This window comes from Callorhinus ursinus, unplaced genomic scaffold (assembly GCF_003265705.2).
Source record: "Callorhinus ursinus isolate GAN/ISIS: 27379988/994484 unplaced genomic scaffold, GSC_fseal_2.0 scaffold107, whole genome shotgun sequence".
NCBI classification, from domain to species: domain Eukaryota; kingdom Metazoa; phylum Chordata; class Mammalia; order Carnivora; family Otariidae; genus Callorhinus; species Callorhinus ursinus.
The window spans coordinates 1,201,493-1,222,212 of NW_027397169.1; the positions used below are offsets into that span (position 1 = coordinate 1,201,493).

Sequence of the window (20,720 nt, forward strand, 5' to 3'; positions counted from 1 at the left end):
CATGTATTTGGGATTAGTTACTAGAAGAGTATTGTAATCCTTCATTGGTGTCAAGTTTCCTTGGCTTTTCATGTTCCTTAAAGTTTTGCACTGCTGTCTTTGTACTGAAGTAACAGTAACTTCCTCCAGTCTTCACTAACTAATTTCAGGAGAGAAATACCTTCTGCAGCCCTGCTAGGAATTCTTGGGCCTGCTATGGATATACTTCGATGTTCATTGTTTTCTTTCATGGCAGAATTTTTCAGCTTGTATGTGTTCTCTTGGTCCAGCGAACATCAGACTAGGTGCTGACAGCCTCCCTTTTGTTTTTCCAAAAGTGATGTTAAAGCTCGAGTTTGTGGTCTCTCCCTGGCCTGCAGATTTGGGCCAGCTTTCTGCACATGCTCACTAGCTGTCTGCCAAAGCTCACTTTTATCACCACCTTTGGGATCACACAAAGAGAGCAAGTGGTTGGGGTGGTATGTTTGGGTGAGGCACACAGAGCAGTTGGAGGTATCCCCAGGTGAGGCATTTTCAGCAATGCATGAGCAGGATTCTGGAGGGAGTCATCAATGCAGCTACTAACACCTGCTAGTAGGAACTCTCTCTAAAGCCCTCCAGGAGTGCCAGGGCAGCTGCCAATGCTTCACATACAAACCATGCTTTAATGGTGTGCTGAAACTTCTCCTCTGGAAACTTGGACTTTAGCAGAGGGTCTCTTAACAATGTGTCATGGTCTAAGACATTATTTTCCAGGGGCTCCTACACAGTGGCCAAGATGGGCTAGAGCCAGTTCATGGCCACTGCAGGGTCCACACCTGGGACCAAGTTCTGTCCATATGTTGTTGGATGCACAGTAGGAGAGACTCCTCCCAGGTCCCTTGGAATATAGTTCTGGATCCCACTGCTCCCATAAAGACACTTTTGTCTATGGATGGATGCCAAATTATTGTTGACAGGGAAGTAGAGGGAGAGAAATGAGGGGCCTCTTCTTCTATGATGCTGACATGTTTCTCCTTTGATTTACAGAGATTCAATTTTGACTCAACTTTTAGGAACATGCTGTTGCTTAAAAGGCTCTATGAACCCAGACCCTTCCCACTCCATGAGTTAAACAGAAAGAAGTTGCTCAGACCTACTTACAAGGTCCAGGCAGATGAAAGCCAAAGAGTGGTTGCAGTCATTCTACTGGGCCCACATCAGACACACATGGCACTAGCCCACAGGAATTGTAGGTGTTATGTCACATACACCTGAAGATGTTGTGAGCAAGAAGTTTCTAGCAAGATCTCTCTTGCTAGGCCAAGAGGCTGAAGAGGCTTCCAGTGGCACAAAGGCTTTTCCAGGACAGAGAACTGACAGAGAAAAAAGAGGACTGAACTCAGTTCTGACCCCTCCAAGCTGGGACTCTGGTTACATTCCCAACGAGTGGTGGGGTGGGCTGTGGTGGATTTGTGTACAGTTATGGAGATGACATGGCCAAGGAGGGTGAGTAGTCAACAGTCTAGTGGGGGCTTTAGGTGGGTCTCAATGCAGAAGGGGCCCAGGGAATGGAACTTTGAAAAAGTGACCTCACTTCCTTGGTGACAGAACCAAACAGAATTCTGATCACCAGGCACCAACATTCTAGAGACCGCCCCTCATCCAACTCACTTGACCAGAGATGCTCAACAGAGCAACATGTGGTCCTGTCATTTCTCCACTTTCCAAGGCCCTGGCCTCAGGAGAGTCAAGAGTGAGAGCCTTATCAGTCGCTGTAGACATTGGCTCAGCCCTTATTTCTAACACCTCTGGCCATTTGGCACAGGGCACCCTAAGGTAACACAGGGCAGCCCAAGACAGGTCAGTCCAGGCCAGGCCACAGCTGTGATCCCACCAAGGCAGCCCCACACCCTTTACCCATTCCTGTGTGTGTAGAGGGGAGGGGGGATAAGGCAGGAAATGAAGGGAGGTGCCTTCCTGGGCAGGGGCAGGTTGTTAGGTATAGGAAACCTGGCAATCTGTCATGTTCATACCCCAGCTCATGGCTGGCAAGATGGAAAGGTGAGTTCTGAGGACAAGCACCTCCACCCAGATGTTAATCCCAACTCTCAAGGTGTCATCTTGTTCCCTCCCTGGCTGGAGGTCTATGTAGACCTCTGTGCTGGATCTTGAAAGAATTTGTGGGGGGGGTATGCCCCCTGTGGAGGTTTACACAGGCCCATAAAGCCTCCTCCCCGGCTATCAGACACTCTCTCAGCAGAGCTCCACCCACAGGAGATCATGAAGTTGCTGATGGTTGGGTTCAACTACTCCCTCTCCCAGGTCAAGGGCCAGGTGCATCAGGCCACCACCAACAGCCAGGATTGGTCTGAAGTGAGAGTTGGGGCAGGAGTCTCTATATCCAGGATGCTGTGATGAATGAGCAGGGCTCAGAACCCAAAATCTGGGGATTCTTCTGGCCTTCCTAGGGCTTCTGCAATAGTTTCATGGTCTCACTCTCAAAGGAGTCTGCACCTGCACTCCCCACACCAGCTGGGTGGGAGGATGGAAAGATACTTTTCACATATTCATATGAATATTAGAGAATAAAATTAATGTTGTTTTCACTTAAAAATAAACCACGAGTATCTTTGAATTTTGCCCTTTTTCTGATTCTGGGATCTCCATATTGAGGGTCTCAAAACTCCCTTTATTTTTTTTAAAGATTTTATTTATTTGAGAGAGGGAGACAGAGAGAGAGAGGGAGAGCACAAAAGGGGGGCAGGGGAAGGGCAGAGGGAGAAGCAGGATCTCTGCTGCGCAGGGAGCCCAACACGGGACTCGATCCCAGGACCCCAGGATCATGACCTGAGCCGAAGGCAGACATTTAATCAAATCGACTGAGCCACCCAGGTGCCCCTCAAAACCCTCTTTAATGTGAAAGAAAAATCAGTGGCTTCAAAGTCATCAGGAATCACATAGAATGTGTCTACCCTGTATGCCGTCTCCAAACTAAGAAGGACCTTTCCTTCCACGTCAGGGGCAGACCAACCCTCAGCTTAGAGGCAGTGTCATGCAGCCCTGGGGTGGGTGGTCTCGGTTCTGACCACAGGATTGCAAGTGGCCACTTGGCATCCTTAAGCCTCTGTGTTCTCATCTTTGTAACGGGGATGTTTGTTGAAGACTCATTTGGACAACGCTCTTAATATAGGCTAATACAGGGAGGTCTGTTGTTCCCCAGCTAACAAAATGCCTTGAAGGTACTAATTGTAAATTTAAATTGTACGTCCAAAGCCTAGAACCTTTATCATTGTGGGGACTACTGTCCTGCTTCCTGCTCATGTCACTGAGGGGCTGGGAGTTCCTGGGAAGACTCCAGACCACGAGCCTCCTGGTGGTTCACGGTGATGCTTCTATCATGTCCCTCCTTGTCCCATCCAGCGTGAAGATGGGTCCATCCTGAACACGGATGAGAGCTGTAGGATGTGGGCTCTCTAGGCGAGCATGATGGGGAAACTGGCAGAGCCCATGGTACTAGTCTTCCTAGGTAGAAACATCTTCCACATCACCATCTTCCTGTTCACATACCTAGCCTTCAACCCCAACCAACAGGTGCTGGACCAGCTATTCACCAGGTGAGCACCCACCCCTCCTCAACACAGTGCTGACTCTGCCCACCACTTGCTGTGTGTCTCATGAATGTCACTGCATCTCTCTGAGCCTCAGTTTGTTCCTCTGGAAAGTGGGGTCACAGATGACCAACCGCAAAGGGTTCTTGAAGGAACGAATGGGATAATCCTTGGCAGGTGCTTACCTAGTACCTGGCTCTGCAGAAAGGGCTACTGGATGTGCTGTGGCTATTCTTGGTCATTATTTCTCTCTCTCCCATGAAAAGCCACCTGTCTCACCCATCACTGGCCTGTGGCCTTTCTGAGTTTGGAAAAGCATATGGTAAGCAACTTTTTTTTTTTTCCTTCCATGAGTAAAGGAGGTTTGAGATTTTATCTAGCTGGTGCTGGTCCTTGTCCTTGTGCAGCTAGATGAGGGATCTCTGGGGAGCAGCAGAGGAGCCCCTGGCCCGCTCAGATATCTGGGAAAGTTCCGGTTGGAGTTAATTCAGTCAACAATATATCTGAAGCCCCTACTCACGACATTCAGCCATTATTTTAGACACTTAGCGTAACTCAGTGAATGAAGCAGACACAATTCCTGGGCCCTAATTCTATTTGGACAGTCAGACATTCACACTAGACATCTAGCCTGTCTTGTCTGGATTGGCAGGAGAAGGGGTGTGTTTGGTCCTGGGCACAGGGGAGCGGTTTGAGAGCAGGAGGCCCTGCTGGTGGGATGTCGTGGTGTAGGCTGGAAGCTTCCAGGAGGGCGAGCAGTTGGCAGAATTAGCAGGTCTCTGGCTTCCATGCTGGTCCATCAGCTGGCCATCATCTTCCTCCTGGCTGCTGGGTGGACAGGATGGGTTTGATTTCCTTTCTTCCTCAACCAGCTCATTCTGTCCTCAGGAAGCCAGCCCCCCACTGCTCCTGTCCTCACCGAAACTCCACAGGAGGGCACACTGCCTACACCAGGGATGGGCACCGTGGGATCCCGTGGGCCAGGGGGACACAGAGTCTGCCTAGCCTTGGGTCCGAGTCTCTGACACAGGACAGATACGGTGCTTTCTGCAACTTCCCACTCTGCCCCTGTACCAGTCACCGCTAACCAATCCCAGCAGGAGTCTCAGCTGGTGGCTCACTGGCAATGACATGTCCCCCAAATGGGGCTGAGAAGTATCCACAGAACAGATGGGTTTCTAATGGATCCTTCCTGATGGGAAGTCAGAACTTTCCATGTAAAAGAGGAAGAGAAGGGTTACCACCCAGTGCCCTGGACAGCCCCCCCCCACTCAGTCAGTCTGTGATAACAGCTGAGGGGGTCCATTTCCTGAGCAGATGAAGGAAGGGTTCTGTGTAGGGAAAGCCCTGAGGGGTTCCTAGGGAGGTGAGGCCTTTGGTATGACCCTGGGTTTTGGCTGGGATTAGAGACCCCTGGGGCGCTGGGGCAGGCAGGAGCCACTCAACCAGGCACCCCTTGACACCCTGTCCCTCTCCTTGGCTGGGGGCCTGGACACCCACCAAGAGCCCAGAGGATGGGCCCCTGGTCAGTGGTGGGGGTTGGGGGTGGGTGAAGGCAGGGGGGCAAGGGGACAGGGCCTGTAGCCTCTGGGGCCCCTCAGCTCCTCATGAGCCGTCCTGGGAGCGGAGCCGTCGTGCCCATCTTAGGGAGAAGTGAGGGGAGGGTGCACATAAGCCGCTGTCCTGGTTCCCTGGGCAGAGGGAGCTCAGTGCTGCCTGACTGCAGAGCTGTAGGAGGCTCAGGGGAGTGAAACCAGGCCCCCCCACGTCAGGAGGCACACCAGTGGGCGAGCAATCCCTTCCTGCCCGAGGCTTCAGTCTCCCCATCTGTCATCAAGCCCAACCCTCTTCTCTGGAGCCCGAGCCCGGAGCCTGGCACCCGGTCAGTTCCTGTCTCTGCACGTGCCTGCCCCCTGGTGGGCCCTGGCGGTAGCGCAACAGGAGAAGCAGCCCGGAAGCCGCCTCGGGACTGTTTCTGATGGAATTTGCCTGCTGCTTTCCAGGGGAAATCGATCAACTTCCAGGAAAATGAATGAGGTCAGCAGCTGTGGCCTCACTGCAGGGACAGAGGGGCATGGAAATCAGAGACCCTCCTGGGACGGCTCCTCTCTGGCCCCCTTCCTTGGGTCTGCATCCTGTTCTCTGCCCCAGGAATAATTAGGGAGATCCCGCTGATCCAGGAGGCTGCAAATCATTACAACCTGGAGCCCGAGGAGCAATTGGGGGCGTGGCTTCAGGCCATGGAGCCCCTTAGGGAGGATGAGAGAGGAGGCCGGGCAGGAGCTGGGTGACGGCCAGCTCTAGAGATCCTGCGGCCGTGGCCCCGGGTCAGCCGAGACCTGGCTGCACGGCGACCCCTGGGGCATCAGGACTCCAGCGGCTGGCTCTCTCTGGGAGGGATACCTGAGGTGTGGCTCCTGGTAGCTCGCAGGTGCCCCCCCCCCCGTGCTATAGCTACAGCCCCTGCCGATGGGTCAGCAAGATACGATGGTCCTTCGAGGCTGAGAAGAACTAGCCATCCACAAACCAAGGGCTGAGTGAACAGTGGCTGAATTCAGGCGCTCAGTAACACTTTGGGCTAAGGGTGGGTGTGGGGTTTCTGACAGCTGGCCCTGGGGACCCCAGCTCCTCTGTTCACCAGTCCCAGGATGGGGAATCCCCCTCACCTTCCTGAACACGGTTTCCTCCGTCATGAGCGTGGGGATGACCTTGCCCCCGCTCCCTGACATCCCCACCTCAGTGCCTAGGTCCCTCTGGGGGAGGGGCAATATTTGTTGTAAGTGGTAAATATTAGAATCGTGTTTCTTTACAGCCTGGGAGTTGTGGTGTGGGTCTTTCACTTCCTGGGCTCATTTGTTAGGCGTACAGATTCTCACTTTTCTCCTTGAACTAAGAACTCTTCTGGGGCATCAGCTGATGGCCGCCTCCGAACACCCGGGATGTCGAGTTTGGAGGTGGTTCCACAGGCTGACCAGCGGCCACTGAAATGTGCGTGTCTTTTTTTTTTAATTGTTATGTTAATCACCATATATTACATCATTAGTTTTGGATATAGTGTTCCATGATTCATTGTTTGTGCATAACACCCAGTGCTCCACGCAGAATGTGCCCCCTTTAATACCCATCACCAGGCTAACCCATCCCCCCACCCCCCTCCCCTCTAGAACCCTCAGTTTGTTTTTCAGAGTCCATCATCTCTCATAGTTCTGCTCCCCCTCTGACTTACTCCCCTTCATTCTTCCCCTCCTGCTATCTTCTTCTTTTTCTTTTTTCTTAACATATCTTGCATTATTTGTTTCAGAGGTACAAATCTGTGATTCAACAGTCTTACACAATTCACAGTGCTCACCATAGCACATACCCTCCCCAATGTCTATCACCCAGCCACCCCATCCCTCCCACCCCCCACCACTCCAGCAACCCTCAGTTTGTTTCCTGAGATTAAGAATTCCTCATATCAGTGAGGTCATATGATACATGTCTTTCTCTGATTGACTTCTTTCACTCAGCATAACACCCTCCAGTTCCATCCACGTCGTTGCAAATGGCAAGATCTCATTCCTTTTGATGGCTGCATGATATTCCATTGTGTATATATACCACCTCTTCTTTATCCATTCATCTGTCGATGGACATCTTGGCTCTTTCCACAGTTTGGCTATTGTGGACATTGCTGCTATAAACATTGGGGTGCACGTACCCCTTCGGATCCCTACATTTGTATCTTTGGGGTAAATACCCAGTAGTGCAATTGCTGGATCGTATGGTAGCTCTATTTTCAACTGTTTGAGGAACCTCCATACTGTTTTCCAGAGTGGTTGCACCAGCTTGCATTCCCACCAACAGTGTAGGAGGGTTCCCCTTTCTCCACATCCCCACCAGCATCTGTCGTTTCCTGACTTGTTAATTTTAGCCATTCTGACAGGTGTGAGGTGGTATCTCATGGAGGTTTTGATTTGGATTTCCCTGATGCCGAGCGATGTTGAGCACTTTTTCATGTGTCTGTTGGCCATTTGGATGTCTTCTTTGGAAAAATGTCTGTTCGTGTCGTCTGCCCATTTCTTGACTGGATTATGTGTTCTTTGGGTGTTGAGTTTGATAAGTTCTTTATAGGTTTTGGATACTAGCCCTTTATCTGATATGTCATTTGCAAATATTTTCTCCCATTCTGTCGGTTGTCTTTTGGTTTTGTGGACTGTTTCTTTTGCTGTGCAAAAGCTTTTTATCTTGATGAAATCCCAATAGTTCATTTTTGCCCTGGCTTCCCGTGCCTTTGGCGATGTTTCTAGGAAGAAGTTGCTGCGGCTAAGGTCGAAAAGGTTGCTACCTGTGTTCTCCTTTAGGATTTGGATGGACTCCTGTCTCACGTTTAGGTCTTTCAACCATTTGGAGTCTATTTTTGTGTGTGGTGTAAGGAAATGGTCCAGTTTCATTCTTCTGCATGTGGCTGTCCAATTTTCCCAACACCATTGGTTGAAGAGACTGTCTTTTTGCCATTGGACATTCTTTCCTGCTTTGTAAAATATAAGTTAACCATAGAGTTGAGGGTCCATTTCTGGGCTCTCGATTCTGTTCCATTGATCTATGTGTCTGTTTTTGTGCCAGTACCATGCTGTCTTGATGATGACAGCTTTGTAATAGAGCTGGAAGTCCGGAATTGTGATGCCGCCAGGTTTGCTTTTCTTTTTCAATATTCCTCTGGCTATTCGGGGTCTCTTCTGGTGCCATACAAATTTTAGGATTCTTTGTTCCATTTCTTTGAAAAAAGTGGATGGTATTTTGATGGGGATTGCATTGAATGTGTAAATTGCTCTAAGTAGCATTGACATCTTCACAACGTTTTTTCTCCCAATCCATGAGCATGGAACTGTTTTCCATTTCTTTGTGTCTTCCTCAATCTCTTTCATGAGTATTTATTAGTTTTCTGAGTACAGATCCTTTGCCTCTTTGGTTAAATTTATTCCTAGGTATCTTATGGTTTTGGGTGCAATTGTAAATGGGATCGACTCCTTGATTTGTCTCTCTTCTGTCTTGTTGTTGGTGTATAGGAATGCCACTGATTTCCGTGCATTGATTTTATAGCCTGCTACTTTACTGAGTTCCTGTATGAGTTCTAGCAGTTTTGGGGTGGAGTCTTTTGGGTTTTCCACATACAGTATCATATCATCTGCAAAGAGTGAGAGTTTGACTTCCTCTTTGCTGATTTGGATGCCTTTGATTTCTTTTTGTTGTCTGATTGCTGTGGCTAGGGCTTCTAATACTATGTTGAATAGCAGTGGTGAGAGTGGACATCCCTGCCGCGTTCCTGACCTGAGGGGAAAAGCTCTCAGCCTTTCCCCATTGAGAATGATATTCGCTGTAGGTTTTTCATAGATGGCTTTTATGATGTTGAGGTATGTACCCTCTATCCCTATACTCTCAAGAGTTTTGATCAAGAAAGGATGCTGTACTTTGTCAAATGCTTTTTCTGCATCTATTGAGAGGATCATATGATTCTTGTTCTTTCTTCTGTTAATGTATTGTATCACGTTGATTGATTTGCGGATGTTGAACCAGCCTTGCAGCCCAGGGATAAATCCCACTTGGTCGTGGTGAATAATCCTTTTAATATACTGTTGGATCCTATTGGCTAGTATTTTGGTGAGAATTTTTGCAACCATGTTCATCAAGGATATTGGTCTGTAATTCTCCTTTTTGATGGGGTCTTTGTCTGGTTTTGGGATCAAGGTAATGCTGGCCTCATAAAATGAGTTTGGAAGTTTCCCTTCCATTTCTATTTTTTGGAACAGTTTCAGGAGAATAGGTATTAATTCTTCTTTAAATGTCTGATAGAATTCCCCTGGGAAGCCATCTGGCCCTGGGCTTTTGTTTCTTGGGAGATTTTTGATGACTGCTTCAATTTCCTTAGTGGCTATAGGTCTGTTCAGGTTTTCTACTTCTTCCTGGTTCAATTTTGGTAGTTGCTACATCTCTAGGAATGCACCCATTTCTTCCAGGTTATCTAATTTGCTGGCATAGAGTTGCTCATAATATGTTCTTATAATTGTTTGTATTTCTTTGGTGTTGGTTGTGATCTCTCCTCTTTCATTCATGGTTTTGTGGATTTGGGTCGTTCCTCTTTTCTTTCGGATAAGTCTGGCCAGGGGTTTATCAATCTTGTTAATTCTTTCAAAGAACCAGCTCCTAGTTTCGTTGATCTGTTCTACTGTTCTTTTGGTTTCTAGTTCATTGATTTCTGCTCTGATCTTTATGATTTCTCTTCTCCTGCTGGGTTTAGGCTTTCTTTGCTGTTCTTTCTCCAGCTCCTTTAGGTGTAGGGTTAGGTTGTGTATTTGAGACCTTTCTTGTTTCTTGAGAAAGGCTTGTATTGCTATATACTTTCCTCTCAGGACTGCCTTTGCTGTATCCCAAAGATTTTGAACAATTGTGTTTTCATTTTCATTGGTTTCCATGAATTTTTTTAAATTCTTCTTTAATTTCCTGGTTGACCCATTCATTCTTTAGTAGGATGCTCTTTAGCCTCCATGTATTTGAGTTCTTTCCGACTTTCCTCTTGCGATTGAGTTCTAGTTTCAAAGCATTGTGGTCTGAAAATATACAGGGAATGATCCCAATCTTTTGGTACCGGTTGAGACCTGATTTGTGACCTAGGATGTGATCAATTCTGGAGAATGTTCCATGGGCACTAGAGAAGAATGTGTATTCCATTGCTTTGGGATGGAACGTTCTGAATATGTCTGTGAAGTCCATTTGGTCCAGTGTGTCATTTAAAGTCTTTATTTCCTTGTTGATCTTTTGCTTAGATGATCTGTCCATTTCAGTCAGGGGGGTGTTAAAGTCCCCCACTATTATTGTATTGTTGTCAATGTGTTTCTTTGCTTTTGTTATTAATTGCCTTATATAATTGGCTGCTCCCATGTTCGGGGCATAGATATTTACAATTGTTAGATCTTCTTGTTGGATAGACCCTTTAAGTAGGATATAGTGTCCTTCCTCATCTCTTATTACAGTCTTTGGTTTAAAATCTAGTTTGTCTGATATAAGGATTGCCACCCCAGCTTTCTTTTAGTGTCCTTTAGCATGGTAAATGGTTTTCCACCCCCTCACTTTCAATCTGGGGGTGTCTTTGGGTCTAAAATGAGTCTCTTGCAGACAGCATAGGGGTGGGTCTTGTTTTTTAATCCAATCTGATAGCCTGTGTCTTTTGATTGGGGCATTGAGCCCATTTACATTTAGGGTAACTATTGAAAGTTATGAATTTAATGCCATTGTATTGCCTGTAAGGTGACTGTTACTGTATATTGTCTGTGTTCCTTTCTGATCTATGCTGCTTTTAGGCTCTCTCTTTGCTTAGAGGACCCCTTTCAATATTTCTTGGAGGGCTGGTTTCGTGTTTGCAAATTCCTTTAGTTTTTGTTGGTCCTGGAAGCTTTTTATCTCTCCTTCTATTTTCAATGACAGCCTAGCTGGATATAGTATTCTTGGCTGCATATTTTTTTCGTTTAGTGCTCTGAAAATATCTTGCCAGTCCTTTCTGGCCTGCCAGGTCTCTGTGGATAGGTCTGTTGCCAATCTAATGTTTCTACCATTGTAGGTTACATATCTCTTCTCCCGAGCTGCTTTCAGGATTTTCTCTTTGTCTCTGAGACTCATAAGTTTTACTATTAGATGTCGGGGTGTTGACCTATTTTTATTGATTTTGAGGGGGATTCTCTGTGCCTCCTGGATTTTGATGCCTGTTTCCTTCCTCACATTTGGGATGTTCTGTGCTATTATTTGCTCCAATATACTTTCTGCCCCTCTCTCTCTTTCTTCTTCTTCTGGGATCCCAATTATTCTAATGTTGTTTCATCTTATCCTTTGCTTATCTCTCGAATTCTGCCCTCGTGATCCTGTAGTTGTTTCTCTCTCTTTTTCTCAGCCTCTTTATTTTCCATCATTTGGTCTTCTATATCGCCGATTCTCTGTTCCGCCTCATTTATCCTAACAGTTAGTGCCCCCATTTTTGATTGCACCTCATCAATAGCCTTTTTGATTTTGACTTGGTTAGATTTTAGTTCTTTTATTTCTCCAGAAAGGGTTTCTCTAATAACTTCCACGCTTTTTTCAAGCCCAGCTAGTATCTCTAAAGTCATGATTCTGAACTCTAGGTCCGACATCGTACTAAGGTCCGTATTGAGTAGGTCCCTGGCTGACGGTACTACCTCTTGTTCTTTTTGCTGAGGTGATTTTTTTCGTCTTGTCATTTTGTCTTCCAGTAAGTGGTCGCTTCTCTGTTCAGAGAGTTGTTGCTACTCTCCTCTTCGATCTCCTGTTGAGTTCGTAGGTGTTCAGAATGGTTTGATCCCTATTCAGCTGAATTCCTGAGACCAGACGAAATCTAGGTCTCCTACTCCTCCGCCATCTTGCTCCACCCCCTGAAATGTGTGTGTCTTTAAAAACAGCACTTGCGGGGGCCAGGTCCTGCTCCAGGTCAGTGACTGCTTTGCAACAGCTCTGGAAACAGAGGAACATTTTCTGCTTCTCTTGTTGAGGTTCCTTTTGACCAAATATTAGGAACTTGCAGTTTTCTCGTTCAGTCTCTGGAACGGCATCAGCCATAAGTGGGGAAAACCATATTGAAAGGTCAGAACGGGGGCGCCTGGGTGGCTCAGTCGGTTAAGCATCTGCCTTTGGCTCTGGTCATGATCCTGGGGTCCCAAGATCGAGCCTTGTATCGGGATCCCTGCTCAGCGGGAGGCCTGCTTCTCTGTCTGCCCCTCACCAATGGTGCTCTCTCTCTCACTAGCTCTTTCTCTCAAATAAGTAAAATCTTAAAACAAAACAAAAAATGGTCAGAACATGCACGTGGAAGGGACAAGCCCAGGAGGGCGGGCAGGACTTTCCATCCTCAGGCTCCTCTTGGGGCTCCCTGATTGACCATTTATCTGGATGTGGGTCTCCTGGGAGCCTTGTCCACGACCTCTGAGTTTCTTTTCCTGTTTGTTTCCTATCAGAGGGAATGATTTGTGATGCCCCTTTTCAGGCTACAGCTGGGCCTTGGTCCATAAACATCATGGCTCCCTGTGAATTAGGGTTTCCAGCATTGCCACACTTTCTTATTCAATTCTTTTTAGGGCCAAAATTCCCTAGAGGACCCCAGCTTCTCCATCGGGTATGTCGTGGTCCCTCCTCTCTGTCTGGGGCCCGACAGATCATGGGTGAGCTCCAGTTTGCAAGGATAAGGGCCTAGAATCCTTGTCAGTGAAAGAACCCACATTCTCCCTTGCTGCGGAGGGTGGCTTCTGGGCCTCTGTGGTTCTGAGGTCCCTGGTCTCAACCATCACCAATTTCTACACTCAGTCGTGTTACTGATTTGCCCTAAAGACGGGCAACTGGACCGAAGCCTGTGTAGCCGTGTAGCCTTCCACAGGCTTGTGCTGTGGTTATGGTATGGGGGTGTGAATCTTTCCCATCTGGAGCTCTGAAAGTTGAGGCATGAGGGGGCAGGGGTAGGGGTCCCACAGGGGAATGCCCCCAAACTGATGATCCGTGGACAAGCATGGACACACCCTTAGCAACTAAAATACTGAAATGCTTCCAATCTGGATTGTAAACTACACTGCTCTGAGCTCAGTCTGAGTACCCACCCCATGACCAGGACCTAAAGGGTTACCACTTGGCAATTTAAGATCACCACCTGGAAACACCCCATGAGAACAAGGCCTGTGAGGCTTCTGAGAGCAGACCCAGTGTGCAAGAATGTTCAAGTCTTATGACTAGCATATGGCTGGGAGGGACAGTCTATTGCATCCTTGGGCATCCATTGGCTGATAGTGTACTGAGAGGCACCCAAAGGGGACCCATGGTTGCCGGTAGGGTCATATATGTGCAATATTTGTGTTTTATATTCACGTAAGTTAAATACACACATACACACTCAAACTTATTCATACCAGAATAAGGAAGAAGTAGAACAATCAAATGCACACTTTGCAACTGATTACTTTTTCATAGCTGGTATTGATAATTACCTTCTTTACCTATTTCATATTTGCTTTGGGCTGAGCAAGCATCACAGCTGATCGTGGTTCTCTGCCTGATAAGGGAGCCCAGTCTTGGTTCCTGAAGGGCCTGGGCCATTAGTCCCACCTGGAATGGTTTCTTCTAGCGTTTCAGTCACAGAGCACGGTGACACTGAGAAAGCCTTAAGGAATTTCCAGATTCCAGACCCAGGCTTCCTTATCTGCAGGGCATAGCCGCAGACCCATTTCCCTTTAGTAATCAGGATCCATCACCTCAGCCAGTCCTGAAAAAAATGTGTTTCTTTGCCTGTAAATTCAGAGGCAGTCCTAACCTCTAGTTCAATGGAATCAATGTGTCTCCTTTTTTTTTTTAAGATTTTATCTATTTATTTGAGAGAGAGGGGAGAGAGAGAGAGAGCGTGTGCTTGCACTTGCCCACAGTGGGGGGAGGGCCAGAGGGACCCGAGCAAGGAGCACGATGTGGGACTTGATCCCAGGACCCTGAGATCATGACCTGAGCTGAAGGCAGACATTTAACTGAGCCACCCAGGCGTCTTATCAATGTGTCTCCTGGTTGAAGTCTAACTCCCTTAGGAATTAAGCTTCTAGATCAGCAGAGCATAACGTCACAAGGATGTGCAGCAAAAATTCTGCTAGTGGATCCCTAGGGGTCATAGTGTTAACAGTGAGTGGGGCACTCCCATTTCCACCTGCAATCACGGGACTCCTGCATCTGGGCTATGGAAAAATCAGTGCCATGTAATGGGATGCAGATTTAGAACATCTACAGCCTCCTGGAGAACACCACCCCAGCCCTGCAACATGTTGCAATCTGGGGGACACTGTCACTCAGTCATCAAAACCCCATGTTTCAATAACTGTAGCTTTGTAGTAAGTTTTGAGATTAGGAAATGTGATGCCTCCAGTTTTGGTCTTTTTCCCCCAAGATTATTGTGATTATGCAGAATCCCTTGAGAGTCAACATGAATTTTAGAATGGATTTTTCTGTTTCTGTAAAAAACACCATTGGAATTTCGATAGGGATGGCATTGAATGTGAAGATCACTCTGGGTAGTATGGTCATTTTAACAATACAAAGTCTTCTGATCTATGACGTGGAATGTTTTCCCATTTATTTACATCTCCTTAATTTCTTTCAGCAATGTTTTATAGCTTTTGGTGTTCAAGTCTCTTGCCTCATTGGCCAAGTTTATTCCTAAGAAGTTCACTCTTTTTGATGCTACTGTAGATAGAATTTTTTTTAATTTCTTTTTTTGAATTTTTCATTGTGTACATAGAAACACAAATAATTGGGATGCCTGGGCAACTCAGTCAGTTAAGTGTCTGCCTTCGGCTCAGGTCATGATCCCAGGGTCCTGGGATTGAGTCCTGCATCAGGCTCCCTGCTCAGCGAGGAGTCTGCTTCTCCTTCTTCCTCTGCCTGCTGCTCCCCCTGCTTGTGCTCTCTGTGACAAACACACAAACACACACAAATGATTTTTATGTTGATTTTGCGTCCTGCAACTTTGCTGAATTCATTTTCCAGTGCACATATTGTGTGTGTGTGTGTGAGAGAGAGAGAGAGAGAGAAAGAAAGAGAGAGAGATATCTTCAGGGATTTCTACATGTGAGAGCATGTCATCTGTGAAGAGATAATTTTACTTTTTCCTTTCCAGTTTGGATGCTTTTATATTTCTCTTTCTTGCCAAATAATTGCTCTGGTTAGGACTTCCAATGTTATGCTAATTATAAGTGGCAAAAGAAGGTATCCTTGTCTTGTTCCTGATCTTAAGGGAAACACTTTCAGACTTTCACCACTGAGTATGATGATAGCCGTGGGTTTTTCGTGTATGGCTTTTATTTTGAGGAAGTTTCCTTCAATTCCTACTTTTTGAGTGTTTTTTATCATGAAAGGGTGTTGGATTTTTTTCAAACGTTTTTTCTGCATCAGTTGAGATGATCATGTGGGTTTTTTTCTCCCATCATTTCACCAATGTGCTATATTACATTGATTGATTTTCATATGTTGGGCCATCCTTAAAGTCCAGCAATAAATCCCACTTTGTTGCAATGTATGATTCTTTTAATATGCTGCTGAATTTGGTTTGTTAGCATTTTGTTGAGGATATTTCTATTAATATCCATGAGGGATATTAGTCTGTAGCTTTCTTTTCTTGTATTGTCTTTGTATTGTCTTGTATTTTCTGGGATCAGGGTAATATTGGCCTTTGAAGAATGAGTAACAAAGTGTTTCCTCTTCAATTTTTTTGGAAGCTTTTGAGAAGGATCGATACTAACGATTCTTTACATGTTTGGTAGAATTCAACAGTGAGGTCATGTGGTCCAGGGCTTTTCTTTGTTGAAAAGTTTTTGATTACTGATTCAATTCTCTTGCTAGTTGTAGGTCTTTTCAGATTTTCTAATTCGTAATGATTCAGTGTTGGTAGGCTGTGTTTCTAGGAATTGGTCCATTTCATCTAGGTTGTCAAATCTGTTGGCATATAATATTGCTCATAGTACTCATAATTCTTTTTTACTTCTTAAAATCAATAGTAGCACCCCCACATTCATTTTTTATTTTAACAATTTGAGTCTTCTCTCCTTTTGTCTTATTCCATGTAACTAAGTCTTGTCAATTTTGTTGATCTTTTCCAAGATTCAACTTCTGTTGATTTTTCTGTTTTGTTTTCTCTTGACTATTTTATTTATCTCCATTCTAATCTATATTATTTCCTTCAATTCTTTAAGATGTAAAGTCAGGTTGTTGATATGGGATAAATAAATTTGAGATAAATGAATTTATTTGAAATAACGTGCTCTCTGTGTGTTGCATAGGTCATTATCAATGACTGATGTTTACCCTTTATCTTCTTGCTGAGACATCAGAAGAAATTATGCTACAAGGTCCTTTGATGATTCAAACACCAGCTTGTTCTAACCCTGCCAAATCTTTCAGAGCAGTAGTCTGACAACCACCCTGAGCTCCTTGCAGACGTGGGAATCATGGGCACAGGATTATGGAGCTCTCTATCTCAAGATGAGCTTGTCTTCCACTGCCACCTTGGAAGGTATACTGGTCATGAGCCATAATTACATTATAGAGGTATGAGTAACAACATGTTTTTCCTAATTGTTTTTTCACCAGGATGGAAGGAAACAGGTGCACAGCCCCAGGATGGAAGTATCCCCAGAGCTTCTCAATGAGGTGCACACTTCACTCTTCTTGATGGGCTGCCTCTCTCCATAATAGTTTTTTGGGGGGATTACTTCACACTTGTCATTTCAGTAGGTGCCCTTGCACTGGAGGAAATTGATGGCCAGGTTACTGCTCTTTGGGGTTAGAATTTCAGTCTTGTTTTCTCTCATCCGTGCGAGGACCTCTTTGTTCCTTCTGGTTGTCTCATTTTATGTTTCCTTCTCTCTTGTTTTTTTTTTTCTCTATCTTTAATCACAATATGAAATGGGGTATTTTATGCAAATTAGCTCATAAATAATAGTGGAATAATGATGGAGGCTACTGATTATTTTCACTGTACCAGAGTTAGGATGGCAGAAGGGTGCAGATCAGGGGATGAAGGATCCTCTGATCTCAGGCATTGTGTGGGGAAAGAGAGAACTTGTTTTGTCCATGAGGCCAGTGTGGGATGAGGTGTGAGAGTCTTTTGTAATGTCATACGAGGCTGGAGGCCAAACTTTGCACTCTGCCTTCTGTCCTCCAGCCAGAGAAGTTTCTGGCCATCTGTTCTAAAGAAAAGATTCATGGCAGCCATACTCTCGGTTGAAGGGAAAAAATACTTTATTGATATTATAAAAATCTAATAGAAACAGAAGAAAAGGGGAAATCTGCATATAGGTGAGGGCAACAGTAAGCAGTAAGGGAGAATAAGAAAGAGTTATATCAATTCGGGTACTTATAACATCCAACCTCATCAGCTGGGGAAGCCCCATGGAGACAGCAGACTGGAGTCCTAATTGAGAAGCTTGGGTGGAACATCCTTCTCTCAGGTGAGATTTCCAACTGACCATCCCCATAAGGGCCATATTTATAGGGCAGACAGTGGGGTCTAAACTAAAACATTTGTTTGCCTACTGGTAGTTTGGAGTGAGCTGCGTTTCTATGTTATCATGTCTTTACATCTTCAAGGAGCCTGGGCTAGGTGGGCTTGCCTCCCCTCCCAGATTCCATTCTGGGGGGTCAGCCCAGCTTGGAGCCAGAGGGGATATAAGGCAAGATTTACAGCTCTTGGCATCCAGACCAAAAGGGCCAATTCTTACCTGGAGGCCAGCTAATGTCAACTAATCAAGCTTCCAAGGTTATTTATGCAGCACAAGTCTCACAAATAACATTCTTTAGCCATCCGCCTAGGATTGGGATGGGGTGGTCTCTTATGCAGGACATATCACAGAAACCTCCACCCATCCAATACACCATCTCCATTCTGGGCAGAAGCACCCCAGGCATCATGTGATTGTCAAGCTCTGGAATTTCCCTTTCATAAACTCTGTGGGTTACAATGCGGGTAAATATAGTCAACTTCATTGTACAAATAACTTCTCATACATAATAACACATCACGAACATAATTTAAGTAAATGTACATTTACATTATTATTTTAATACCTTCAAACGTCATTTCATATAGATATGCCAATACTTATTTAGCCATTGTTACTGATTTTATGTGACAGTAAATAAATGATCAATTCTTTTTAACAAACTCCGAACATTTCTCAGATTTAGATATTCATAAAATTGTTGGATTAAAAGAAACATTTGTATAGCTTTGGTATATGTTGCCAAGTGCAGGCTGGGAAATCAGCAGTTTATAACGCCACGAGTAGAGAACAGGGTCATCCATTTCCTAAATTCTTGCCAAACTAAATATTCTACTTTTTGCATTACTTGAGAGACATTATTTTAATTTGTACCTCTTTGCTGATTAGAATCTTTTTTTTGGGGGGGGGTAACCAAATTACTTTATATGAAGAATGGTACAAATGAAAGAAGTTAAGTAGATGTTTTGGTACAACTTATAGAAAAGGTAAAGGTAACCCCAACATGCATGCACTGCCTTGGTGACCAGGGAAGCCACCCTTGTGGCTATGGGAAGACAGCCTAAGGCTTAGCTCTCACTATCACTGTTTCCCAAGGTGTGCTTGTCAAAGAGATACTCTGCCATGCCAGATTCGGGAGCCCCCATCTTGTGCAGGTTGGTTATGTGGTCACCCAATTCTTTGATGGATTTCACCTGCTCATTCAGGTAATGAGTCTCAATGAAGTCACACAAATGGGGGTCACTTTTATCAGTGGCTAGTTTGTGCTGTTCCAGTAGTGACTGATTCACGCTGTTTTCCAAATGTAATGCACACTCCATTGCATTCAGCCCATTCTCCCAATCATCACAGTCTGGTTTCTCGATACCCTGTAGGAAGATTCCGCCACCTCGTTGGTTCTGCAGCTTCATCAGTTTCTCAGCATGTTCCCTCTCCTCATGAGATTGCTGAAGAAAATATTTGGTGAAGTTCTTCAAAGCCACATCATCATGGTCAAAGTAATAAGACATGGACAGGTAGATGTAGAGCTCCAGGTTGATCTGGCGGTTGATGGCGGCCTCCGAGTCCTGGTGGTAGTTCTGGCGCACCTGCTAGGGGGACGCGGTCGTCATGGCGGCGGCTGAGAAAAGGAGGTGGCGAGCGGAGGCGGGGGCCTTGGAGCGGTCCAAGGGCGCGATGAAGAGATGGGGGAGGACTGGCTCTGAACGGCCGGCCAGAGTGGGGGACGAGCGCCTGGTTCCGTCCAAGCACTGTTGAAGCAGGAAACCGCGGCGACTCTCGGCGGAGACTGCTGATTAGAATCTTAATATTGTTGCCTACATTTATAGGTCATTGTACGTATTTGTGAATAAGTATTTATAGCCTTTATCTTTAATGATCTTTCTCCAGGCGTGTTGGTCTTCTGCTTATTTATCCGTAATACTCTTTATGTAATAATGATCTGAGCCTATTGTCATGGATTTAATTATTTATCCCCGGTTTCTGTTTTGCTACTTGATTGTGTGATGGTTGGAGAATTTAAAAAGTGCTCACATTTATACTTAAGTCTTTTATTTTTCCACTTCTGTTTTATTATTTCATATAACTCAAGAATTTATGTCTATATGCCTATATTGAGATTTTAAAATGAGCTTTATTGAGATAGAAGTCACATAACATAAAATTCAGGTGCGTGCAGGGTACAATCAGTGGTTTTTGGTATATTCACAGAGTCGTATGACCATCACTACGATCTAACTGTGGAATAGTTTCATCACCCTGAAGTGAAATCCTATACCTGCTATAGGTTTCTTTCTGTTTCTTTTTCTTCCCAACCACTAAACTATGGTTGCTATAGATTTCCCCATTTGGCACATCTCATATGAATGGAATTATGTCATATGCCGTCTTTTGTGAGTGGCTTCTTTCACTCAGTTTCCTTATTGGCTTCCTGTCTGGATGATCTATTCAATGTTGAAAGTGGGGTGTTGAAGCCCTCTATGATTACTGTATTGTTGTCTATCTCTCCCTTCTGATCTGTTAGTATTTGCTTAATATATTTAAGGGCTCCCATGAGGTAGATCTAGGTAGTAAGTCTTTTGTAGATGTGTTTTTACCAAGTCAAGGAAATTCTCTCTGATGTAGTTTTGGAATGTAGGTGAGGTTTGGTGAGGTGAGGTCTGGAGCCGACAATCAAAAAAGAATTTTTCTCCCATTCTGGAGGTTGTCATTTAGTTTTGTTGACTGTTTCCTTTGCTGTACAGAAGTTTTTTATCTTGACAAGGTCCCAATAGTTCATTTTTGCTTTGTTTCCCTTGCCTTAGATGTGTCTAGCAAGAAGTTGCTGCAGCCAAGGTCATATAGGTTGCTGCCTGTGTTCTCCTCTAGGATTTTGATGGATTCCTGTCTCATATTTAGGTCTTTCATCCATTTTGAGTTTATTTTTGTGTATGGTGTAAAGAAATGGTCCAGTTTCATTATTCTGCAGTGGCTGTCCAATTTTCCCAACTTTTTTCCATTGGATATTCTTTCTTGCTTTGTCAAAGATTAGTTGACCATATTGTTGAGGGTCCCTTTCTGGGTTCACTATTCTGTTCCACTGATCCATTTTTAT

The 20,720-nt window shown here is 45.2% G+C and overlaps 2 pseudogenes; both read right to left on the reverse strand.

Annotated features, from left to right (window-relative positions):
* LOC112816456 (uncharacterized) overlaps positions 1–20,720 on the reverse strand; it is a 117,207-nt pseudogene that overhangs the window by 22,382 nt on the left and 74,105 nt on the right.
* LOC112816495 (ferritin heavy chain pseudogene) lies at positions 18,573–19,404 on the reverse strand (annotated as a pseudogene).